The following is a 12,128-nucleotide window of genomic DNA, read 5'->3' as shown; positions in this document are numbered from 1 at the left end:
CCCCAGAGGAAAATCCTCTAATTCCCCCAATCTGCTGATCTCCCAATTCAAATTTTGTGACTTGTGCCAAACAAAACCGTTGACGGTTTCAGCCAAATCGTCGACGATTTCACGCCAAGAGATGAATCATGCAGATTGAAACCGTTGATGATTTCCTTAAAACCCTTGATGGTTTGATACCGAGAGCAAATCGTTTCTGATACTGTCGACCAATCCTTCGACGGTTTGATCCTGCAAATAGCCTATTTTGTTCTTTGCATCACTAAGCTTTCCACTGTGCATGCGTTATACTCAAATATGAGCCACATCTCCAACAATCTCCACCTTGGCGAATATTCACCACTTAGGAGAAAACCAAAAGCATACCCGCTGCTCCACCCGAGACAGTAGATTGGGACCATCTCCTATCTACCACCTCGAGACGTTGATCAATTCCAAGTAATGCTTGAACTTGTCCGTTGTGAACGAATTTGTCAACATATCAATTGCATTATCAAACGTGTGAACCTTCTCAAGTACAAGTTCTCCTAAAACAATATGTTCCCTGATCTTCTGAAATCGCACATCAATGTGCTATACACTTGATTCTTCACCAAGTAGATGACACTCTAACTATCACACTGCAGCCATACTCTACCTTACTAGACACCCAACTCCTCGACCAAGCTTGTGAGCCACAAAGTTTCCTTGGCAGCCTCAACCACTACCATGTACTCCAACTCAGTAGTACATAAGGTAACGAGCGACTGCACCATAGACCTCCAACAAATAGGTCCTCCCACAAGGGTGAATACAAACCTTGTGGTAGACCTCATATCATCCAAGTCTCCTGCGTAGTTAGCATCCACATACCCTGTAACGCCCCGACCCCCTGAGTGGGCCCGGAGTGCTAATCAATTCATTTACTTAATAATACACATTCTAATATCATTTATGCAGCGGAAAACATAACTAAAATCTTTCAACAAATACAACACCATAGTTTTATACATCCATCTACGTTCTAACATACAACATACATCCACCTGTATTCACATAAATACATATCTCCAAAACAAAATCCCCAAATTTCAGTATGTTTCACAACCATCTATCACTCAGAAGACTTAAACATAATACATAAAATATTTATATTCCCAAAACATCAAAATTATACCCTTTTCCTCAAAGGTGCTGTAACAGCTCGAGCTCTCTAAGCTCGATCTCGTGGAAGTCCTAAAAAAGATTAGTTCATATTCGGGTGAGACATATCTCAGTAAGGGAAGAAACAATACATATTAAAACAGCGTGTGGCCAACATGAGATAAATAGATATCATTTTTATTTCATTTGCAAATCATCATATAACATTGAAATCATTTTCTGAACCTAAACAATCACATGCAAATATTTAATCCACGAGATTACCTAAGGATAGGGGTGATTACTCGCCCATACAAGTAGCACCCCTCTGCTCTGATACTTAGGTAACCCTAAGGTCACAATTAAAACATATCAGAGCACTCACCTTACTCAGTAAGCCCTCAAGTGGTAGATTAATCTCGTACCCACACAGTTCAACAATAGTTTACCGGCAAAGGCCCTAAGGATAGGGAATCCAACCCGCCCATACAAGCAGGTTCCCTCTGCCCTAGTGCGTTATGCAGCTACTACCACATCTAAAGCTACTAGTGCACTCGCCTTACTCAGCAAGCCCTCAGGCGAAGAGTGCGCCCCGCCCAAACGTAACATGTTCTAAATACATAAATACTTCTACTATCATAATACATCATTCTTTTTATCATTATTCAATCATACACATCTGTTCACATTTCACATTTCATTTCCATTTCATTCATTTCCATTTTTCATTTCATTTTTATTTCGTACTCATTTTTATTTTAATTCATAAATACTCGGCATCTTTCCAGCTGTGGTTGGTTAGCTTCGGCATCCGTTCAGCCGTGGTCGGCATCTTTTCAGCCGTGATTTGTTAGTTTCGGCATCCTTTCAGCCATGGTCGGCATCTTTTCAGCCGTGATTGGTTAGCTTCGGCATCTTTTCAGCGGTGGTCGGCATCTTTTCAGCCGTGGTTGTTTCCATGATTGTATTAATACTCACATGTAGCACATTTCATATATCATTTTCATGCTCATTTCATTTTCTGTATATCTTGCACCTCGTATATATAACATAATTCCATACAAAATTCTATTTCACTCATGCCACACAATTTAGCAATAAAACTCATACACTGCCTATAAAAAAAGTCAACCAACATTTAATGTTTATATACTAAAATACTTTTTATTTCTTACATAAATACTCTGAAAATATGTTTCCACTTTTATTAGTTCATTGTCACATATACATATATAATAAACAGCCCTAAACTTGAAAAAAAAATAATTAAAATGGCTAGTATTTTACCCATACTGAAAAATTACACGTACATATAACACAATTTATTTTTCATTTAATTCATAAAACTTCTGATTTAATATATATATTTTTCCCTTACCTTGTTTCTTGAACTACACCGATAAGGACTCCGAAAAAATACCTGCGGCGCTCACCCGGATCCTGAATCAAAAATCCTCATTCAACTTAAATTATTCCTAAATAACATACTATTTAAATATTTTCTAGGGTCATAATTTTTAATTTACAATTATACCCTCAAATTTAACTAATTTGCCAAATTTCTCAAATCCCACTCTCGCTTTGGAGTAGAGCCTAAAAAATCCCAATTGAAAAATTACCTACGTCAAAATGATGACGCCGACTATTAGGACCATGTGGTGGTATCCGTTTGCCGATTTAACAGTAGATTTAAAGAAAAATTGAGAAAATAGGAAAAAATTACTTTTCCCTAGGAGTAGTGCCTAAGTCGTTCTCACAACCAATCTGCTCTAGTAGAAATGTCGGCAGCGGAACCAGGAATCCAACTGCACCTTCCGTTTCCCGATCCGCTGCAAATTCACCGAGAAATTGAGAGAAGAAGAGAGACGGAAGATGGAGGTAAGCGTGCTGCGTAGGAGGCAAGAACAATTGCAGAGGCAATTGCAGAGAAGGGGGGGGCGTGGATCAGGACATTGAATTGGATTTCAAATTGAAATCCAATTCACTTAATTCTATCTTAAATTTTATATATATATATATATATACCCATTATATAATTTACTTAATTAATTTATTTAAATAACGTTTAATTAATTTATTAATTCAATTAATTAACTAATTAATAATTAGTATAATTTCATTTTATTTCATATATATTTTTATTATTTTTTTTTCACACTATTTCTTTTATATGTTCATTTATTATTTTATTTATTATTATTATTATTATTTTCTAATTATTTTAATCATTTTAATTTTTCGGGTCTTTACATACCTTACCATTGATAGATCACTCTGTTGTCTACTAAACATGATGTCGTATCCAATTGTCCCCCTCAAGTACTTGAGAATCCATTTGACCGCATCTCAATGCTGTCAACCCGGATTCGAAAAGAACTTGCTCACCATGCTGACAGTATGTGCCAGGTCCGACATTGCCCACACCATGCCATACATCAAACACCCCATTGCACTAGCATAAGGGACCTTCGACATGTCACAAACTCATCGTCCATCTTAGGGCATTGGGCGATCGATAGCCTAAAATGACTCGCTAGCGGTGTGCTCATCGGTTTAGCATTAGTCATGCTAAACCTCTTCAATACCTTCTCCATATAGCTAAACCTCTTCAATACCTTCTCCATATAGCCACCTTGAGAAAACCATAGTCTCTTTGATACTCTGTCCCTGCGAATCTCCATGCAAAGAATCCTCTTGGCTGCACCCAAGTCTTTCAGACTGAACTCAATAAAGTCTTCAACCGATTTACCTCAATCATATCTTTAGCGGCAATTAACATGTTGTCGACATAAAGCAACAAAAATATGAGAGAACAGTTCTCAAGACTTCTCACATAGACGCAACAATCGTACTCACACCTTCTACAGCTAATACGGATCATATAGGCGTTAAACCTTTTGTACAACTGCTTCAGCCCGTAAAGTGACTTCTTCAGTTTACAAATTAAGTGCTCCTATCCAGGTTGGAAAAACCCTTCTAGTTGTGTCATGTAAATCAGCTCTTCCAAATCACAATAGAGGAACGTCGTCTTTACATCCATCTACTCCAGATGCATGTTGTATTACGCCACAAGTCCCAACACTACCTTGATGGAAATGTGCCTGATCACGAGGGAGAAGATTTCATCATATTATACTCCCTTCCTCTATGAGTATCCCTTTGCTACCAAGCAAGCCTTGTACTTCGCTCTTTTTATTTTTTGAAACTACTTCTTTCTTCCTATACACCCACTTGCATCCAATCGTTCGCTCCCCAGCTGGAAGCTCCACCAAGTCCCACCTCAGGTTCTTATGCAATAATTTCACCTCCACAGCTATAACACCTATCCAACTACCATTCTCCTGGCTGTGCACTGCCTCTTGAAAGGTAGTAGGATCCCCGCTGCAAGTGATAAGTGCATAAGACATTACATCATCAAAACCATACTTGGGGAGGCTTGACATTGCGTCTAAGTCTGTCTATAGCTATACTGCAACGCGGCTGTTGGTCATGTAAGCTAGACCTCCCTGTGTTCTGAACATCGTCATCTCCACCCTGAGTTCTGACTCCACCTGTACCTCCGATTGATGTCTTGAGCTAGAACTCCCTACATTTCTATCTTGTGTCTCCAACTCCACCTGAACCACATGCTTGTTGCTACTGTGATTTTCTGGCACCTATTTGATACCCCCCATATGGCATATGGGAAGAAGAAGCCTCTCCGTGCCTGATGGAGGTTTGTGCCGGTGTGAATTGTGGTGTCGATGCTCCCCAATCACCTTGCATCCACTAGGATGGTTGGGTGGGAGCCCCCCCTTCAACTCCACCACGATCTCTCATATGCGACGTCTGCTCAGCAGCTACAACATCATCATCCGATTCGGGACCCTCCGTATCGGCGTGGGGAGACCTATGAATTGACCGACGAGCTTCCTTAGCCGCAAACTACATACACGTCTCTACAATTAGTTTAGTGGGACATGACAGGACACAGTCTGATAAAAGGATGCTCCCCATCATGTGTTCCTACAACAAAATATGTTTTGAAAGTACCAATAAGTTAATGATAAAAAACCAATCTGTTCCTTACATGCGTTCAGTAATTTTTTCACTCTCACTCACTACTGTCATGTGTAAACTGGTGGTTCTACTCACGCAGCGAATCGTGATGGATCGATACTAGTCATTATATTTGTCTTCCGCAAGTGGAGGTGTACGCCTAGGGAGTGGAAGCTCCCTAAGTATGTAGACGACATTGTCTAGTTTGTGCCGCCACATCTGGAGGGTATGCTCATACTTAGTGCACTAATTGATTTGATGATTGCCACGCTGGTCACAGTCGTGTAGATCCGAATGATGATTGTCGGGGTCGTAACCTGTCTAAGCTGGATGAGGGATCTACTGCCTCAGCCCGAACTGCCACATTACATAGTCCGACAAGTGTCACTCTATTATCTGAAAGCAAATCACAGGAGTGCGAACAAGCCAAACTTATACTCCTATAAGGCATACAGGGGGTGGATTCGCGTAGATATCCGTTGTGTACGACATCCATATACACTACTAATAATGAATTTATATTAGAAAATTACTACGAATAGTAGACGTTTTGAACCCATATTTAACTATTCAAATGAAATAAATATGGTATTACCTGGTCCTCACGCATCATATCAATGTCATATCGATATGATTGTAGAGTATGTCGAGGGACGTGCGCGACATGAAATGAAGCTCGCCATCTGACTGCAAGTGGGAATGAGCCATCGTCGACATCAGCAGGAAGATGTGGTAGGTCAACTCTAATTGGAGTAAGAAAGGGCATGCACTCCTATGCCCAAACCTACAGGAGAAATAGCGTACCTCTAACCGATTGCGCCTGAACACAACCAACTTGGCACATCTCACTATAAAGCCATGCAAGGGCAACGCTACCCCAGCTATACGTCGACGCCCTCTCTAAGTCACTTAGTAAAGGGAGGAACATCAATGACGCATAGTATTACGACTTGTTCATAAACAACAAGCCGCACATGAGGCGTAATATGTACCCTCGAGTGTACTGCAATATAACCTTCTCAAATGCTTCATCAGCAAGTTTAGGTAAGTTCCCGTCCATCCATGTCATAGACAAGGACGCGTCATTTCATCTGCTCTGACTAGTGTGGGGATTGCATCCAAGTTGGCTTTGACACAACATCTCCCACTCTTGTTGCATCGTGCCAGTAACAGTGTCGCCATCAACGGGTAATCCTGTGATGATTGCGATATCCTACAACATTATCGTCGCCTCGCTGCAAGGAAAATGAAATGTGTACGTCTTAGGCCTTCAATGTTCCAGCAATGCACTAATTAAATGATGATCTAAGCGAATGTATTGAATCTGGTACAATGGATAGAATCCTGCTCGTTGAATCCACGAAATGCTTATGGGATAGGCATGCCACATAGTTTCTGAAATTAGGAATAGCTTCCCAAGAGGGGGGGTGAATTGGTTTTTTTTTTTTTAAATTCCTTTTAGAATTAGTTCTTTTAAGTTATTAATCTTAGAAACACTTACAATCAATCACAATAAGATCAAACTAAACAATATGATGAGAATTGACAAGCACCACTAAAGGATCCATTACAAGTTCCGGATGGGCCAATCACAAGGTTAAGAGTTAAGAAGATCAAGGAAGCGATGTAAGGATTGGTGCAATCCATTACAACAAGTGACGACATAGCCTAGTGTTTAGTGTAGACTTTTTATTTCAATAAGTATAGGCATGTGGGCCTATTTTATGTTTATTAGTTATAGGTGTTTACGGTTACGTTATTTGAATTTGAATTTGAATTAAATTAAAATTAAAATTTGAATTTGAATTTAAATTTGAATTTGAATTTGATTTTGATTTTGAATTTAAATTTAAATTTAATTGGAGGGGTTTATAAATAGACTTGTAGCCACATTCTACAAAAAAAGGACATTGAATAAAAATGTAAGGTTTTGTTTCTTCTATTGGTTCTTCAAAGAACTTTTCGAACTTATCGAGATTTTCTGTGGCGTTCACCAATGATTTATCAAACGGCTTTCCACCACCGTTTGTGGCGTCTTCCTTATACCAAGGTTCGTGTTTCGCACTAAACAACGGGTTGAGGTCGTATATACCAAAATTCTTGTTTGTCGTAAACAACGGGTTGAGGTCTACCATTCATATCTATCCAAAAATCTGATTTTTAGCTTTCTTGGGCAAGCATTCCAACATTGTTTGCTGGGTCTCAATGCGTGTTGATTGAGGTTCGCATCACAATATGTGTGAGGATTTGCTGCTCTCAATATAATCCCTATATCACAAGTATTCTTCTTCCCAATGTTCAGTTTTTAAATAAACTTCTAGATTAATAGGTCAAGGATAATCAACCAACGTAGTCCCTTTCGGTTTGCGCAATCAATGCTGATGTATCCCAAACGAATTACCTTCTGGTCTATTTAACAAGCAAACATTCAGGATTGAAATTTAAAAACAACCACGCAGATTATATCTTTGAAAAAATAAAGAGTAGAGTAGAGAAAGATGAACACAAGGATTTTTACGAGGTTCGCCTTCAACATAGCCTATGTCCTCGCCCTTGGCCAAACCGCTAATGGAATCACTATCACTGTTCCTTTAATAGTAGGAACAAAAACAATTACAAACACTCCTTTGGTAAGGCTAGAGCCTGCCTTCTCCAAACAATTGTCCCCTTGTTTGGTCCAACGATTGAATACTCAAATCGTCAATAAGCCCTGTTAGAATGATAAAGAAACAACACGTACAAAAACTTGCTCCTCTAAGAGCTAATTAGTACAAGTTTAAAACACTAAAATACTTCAGTAAATTCAGAATATGAATTTTTAGAATGAAGCTCCTAGAAATTGATCACCGTGGATATTTCTCAATGAAAGAATTTGCAACTTCAAAGATCAAACACAGTGAGAGTCAGCAAGAACTTCTTATTTTCGAGCAAGGATGTGAGCAATATGAGATGCTTTCAGAATTTCAAGGTATGAGAGAGTATGACAGCAGTTTGTGAGCTCTTAATGATCTTGGTATGTAATTCAATGACTCTTGGGGGTATTTATAGATGTATAAAACCTATTTGCTTGTTCCCCAAGGAAACTTAGACTTGTTTCCATAAAATAATCTTATTTTAGTTTCCAAATTTTTGAATTTCAAAAATTATATCCGTTAGAAAACAGAAAACTTTCGTGAGACAGACGTTTGTGAGGTCCTGATAGTCGTCTGTCCAATAATTATAACGGTAATATTCATAGACAAAAAGGTGACAGTTGTCTGTCCCTTGAGTGACAGTCGTCTATCATCAGAATATAAGATGACAGTCATCTGTCCATGTAAAAATTTTAAGCCTTTTAGTAATATATATGGTGGACAGTCGTCTGGTAAAATTTTCACAGACTTCTCACCTTTCACTGACAGTCGTCTGTCAGGCTTCTGTGTTTCAATTTTATGCCTTTAAATTTAGTCAGTCGTCTATCTACAATCACACAGTCGTCTGTCATCTGAAAAATTTATTTCTTTAATCTTTTTTTATTTCTCTCTCATTTTACTTGGAATATAAATTTGTTTTAACTTTGAAAACATGTTCCAAATTATTATTATTTTTATGATCTCTAAGTTTATTTGATTAAAGAGTTTCAAAATGAAAACTTCATACTTGAATAAACTTAAAGTACTTACAAAGTCTTGTCCTAATTTCTCAAAAATTTTCTTTTGCTCTGATATGAACTTCCTTTATGGCTGAAATCTGATTTCTCAAAATATTCTGAACTTTGAGCTTTCATGTTATTCTGCTTTAATCATCATGTGCTTATGGTCTTCAACCTTTAATCCATGCTATTAATTATTGATTCATGCTTCATGAGTACCTTCAATATGAATTCCTGAGAAAACACAACACTCGACTAAAACATGTTAAATCCTACTTGTTTGTTAGCATCAAAATGGAGTATCAAACCTAGTAAGGCCAACAATTTCTAATGTGCACACACACTGACGCCCTTTAAAGACGTTATAATGATCATTCTCCTATGCCCTATAGGAAGAATGTACGGTCCCCAATGTCAATATAGATGGATCAAGTAGACCAAACTCCATTTTAAGTGTTAAATATAGTGGGGAGTGTTGTAGAGACCCTATGAATTATATTAATTAAATAATAAGAGGAGGAGAGGAAAAGAAATTTGAAATTAGGAATAACTTCCCAAGAGGGGGGGTGAATTGAATTCTAAAAATTTCTTTTAATTCCTTTTAAGATACCTTAAACTTCCTTTATTTCTTATAACCAATTCTTGACTTGTTTGTGTAATTCTTTAATCAATCAAGAACTTAGTTCTTTTATCCATTCAATAACACAATTAAACAACCAATCAATTAAACACAATCTTCAAACCAAACAATCAATTTATTTGCCAAGTACAAGTTAAACAACAAAGAACCAAACCAATATATAAAGTATTCAGCATTTTGATAATATAACAACTCAAGATGGTTGTTTGTTTATATTTGCCAAATTTGAAACAAGCCTTGTAGTGAATGAGAATTTATGCTTGCTGATGTAAAGCCCTGTATAGATGAATCAAATTACTCTTTCCAAATATTTAGAACTCAAATAAACTCTTGGTAAATTTATCTTTGGGATGTTAACCAAGTAATGTACTCTCGTAAGGTTTCCGCAAGATATGGTGTAACTAACGTACTCCCTTTCGGTTTCCGCAACCCAAATCAAAATTAAACCTTAAGTTTGTTTTATTTCCAAATATTATGTAGTATATATGATTATCAAATAAATCATCCACGCAATTTAAATATGCTGAAAATAAAGAGTAAGGGAAAGAGAGAATGAGACGGAGATTTTTACAAGGTTCGACTTATACCCAACCTACGTCCTCGCCCTTGGCAAATCACCAAAGGATTCACTAAACCTGTTCCGTTGATGGGTGGAACAAAACCTTTACAAGCGATATCCCACGCTCAAACACTCCTTCACTAGGCTAGAGCCCGCCTCTCCAAACGATGTCCCCTCGTTCGGTCACTCCTTTAGGCTAGAGCCCGCCTCTCTAAGCAATATCCTCTTGCTTAGCCAACGATCCAAACAATCCTTGAAACGTTAAAGAACTACAAGAAATACAAGATAAGATCTGCGTACAAGTATACTCTCTCAAAGAACAAGTTAGTACAATTTCAGCCCCAAGCTGCGAGATTTAAATGGCAAGCGAATGAGAAGCAGACACGTGGCAAATCTCACAACATCATGCTGTGAGATTTAAGTGTCCTTATTTTCTTTCTTTTTTCTCAAATAAAATCATTCTAAAAAGGTAACATTAACATATTTTTTATATATATATATATATATATATATATATATATATATATATAAAGAAGAAAAAAAATGTCAAAAAATTATGAAACACTAAAACTAGATTCAAAAATAAAAATAAAATAAAATAAAATTAGTATTTTAAATAATATTTTTAAAATTAAGACAAGTTAAAATTTTAATCGAATAAATGCTCATTTTTATCCTTGAATAAAAAAAAAATCCTTAATATAACCCAAAAGATAAAAAATAAAATTTTTAATAGAATATAAATTATTTAATTTCAAAACTTGTTTTTTAATTAGTGATATATGAACAATCTTATTGTACATGCACATAGACAAATAGAAAATATAATTTTTAAATGAATTTTTTTTCAAATAATATATAATAATAATAATAAGTGATGATAAAAGGGGGATTTATTTATTTATTTATTTATTGTAAAATTGCATCATGGTTAGGGGTGAGCATAATTCGGGTTTAACTGAATTAACCGATCGAGTTCGATCGGAATGGTTCGGTTTTAGATTTAGATAATTTTAGGTATTCGATTTTCGGTTCAGGTATGGAGAGTCTTTAATTTGGTTAATTGAATTACCCGAATTACTAATTAATTAATAATTAAATATAAATTAGTAATTTTAATATATGATATATGTTAAATCTTAAATATTTAATCTTAAAAATATCTCTTTTATCAATAAATCCTTTTATTAATTAAGTTGGAATTAAATTTAACACAATAAGATTATCTATATATGTATTATTTTAAAAAAATAGTCATTTAAAAATTATATTTTCTATTTGTCAATGTGCATGTACAATAAGATTGTTCCTATGGCACTAATTAAAAAGCAAGTTTTGAAATTAAATAATTTATATTCTATTAAAAATTTTATTTTTTATCTTTTGGGTTATATTAAGGGTTATTTTTTTATTCAATGATAAAAATGAGCATTTATTCGATTAAAATTTTAACTTGTATTAATTTTATAAATGTTATTTAAAATATTGATTTTAATTTAATTTATTTTATTTTAATATAGTTTTAGTGTTTCATAATTTTTTGACATTTTTTTTCTTCTTTATATATATATATATATATATATATATATAAATATAAAATATGTTAATGTTACCTTTTTGGAAAGATTTTATTTGAGAAAAAGAAAAAGGGAAGAAAATAAGGACACTTAAATCTTGCAATATCATGCTGCGAGATTTGCCATGTGTTTGTTTCTTATTCGTTGGCCATTTAAATCTCGCAGCTTGGTGCTGCGAGATTTGCTCTACCACCGTGCCACGCATCAGTTTCTTATTTGCTGAGTTTTTACACGAGATTAAGTGAGCATCATTTTGGGAAATATTTTTCCAATAAGAATATTATTTAATATTTTATTTATCTTTAATAATAAAACGGGAAAAACTCCTCAGCCTTTGTTTTTTTTCCTTTTCATTTCATGATTGAGGCTGACATTTTTTTTTTTTAATACTGACGATGAGTCGACTCACAGCTGAAATATTATTATTATTATTTTTTTTAAGCCCAAATCGACTTTTGGCATATTTGTGTAAATTTTTCTTATTTCCTCCTTATTTGTGTTTTTTTTTTTTTTAATAATATTTTGGTAAAAAACTCGCAGCATGGCGATGGTCGGTCAATC

Source organism: Malania oleifera, chromosome 9 (genome assembly GCF_029873635.1).
Source record: "Malania oleifera isolate guangnan ecotype guangnan chromosome 9, ASM2987363v1, whole genome shotgun sequence".
NCBI classification, from domain to species: domain Eukaryota; kingdom Viridiplantae; phylum Streptophyta; class Magnoliopsida; order Santalales; family Ximeniaceae; genus Malania; species Malania oleifera.
The sequence above is the reverse complement of the archived record's forward strand: the minus strand, read 5'-3'. Positions refer to the sequence as shown.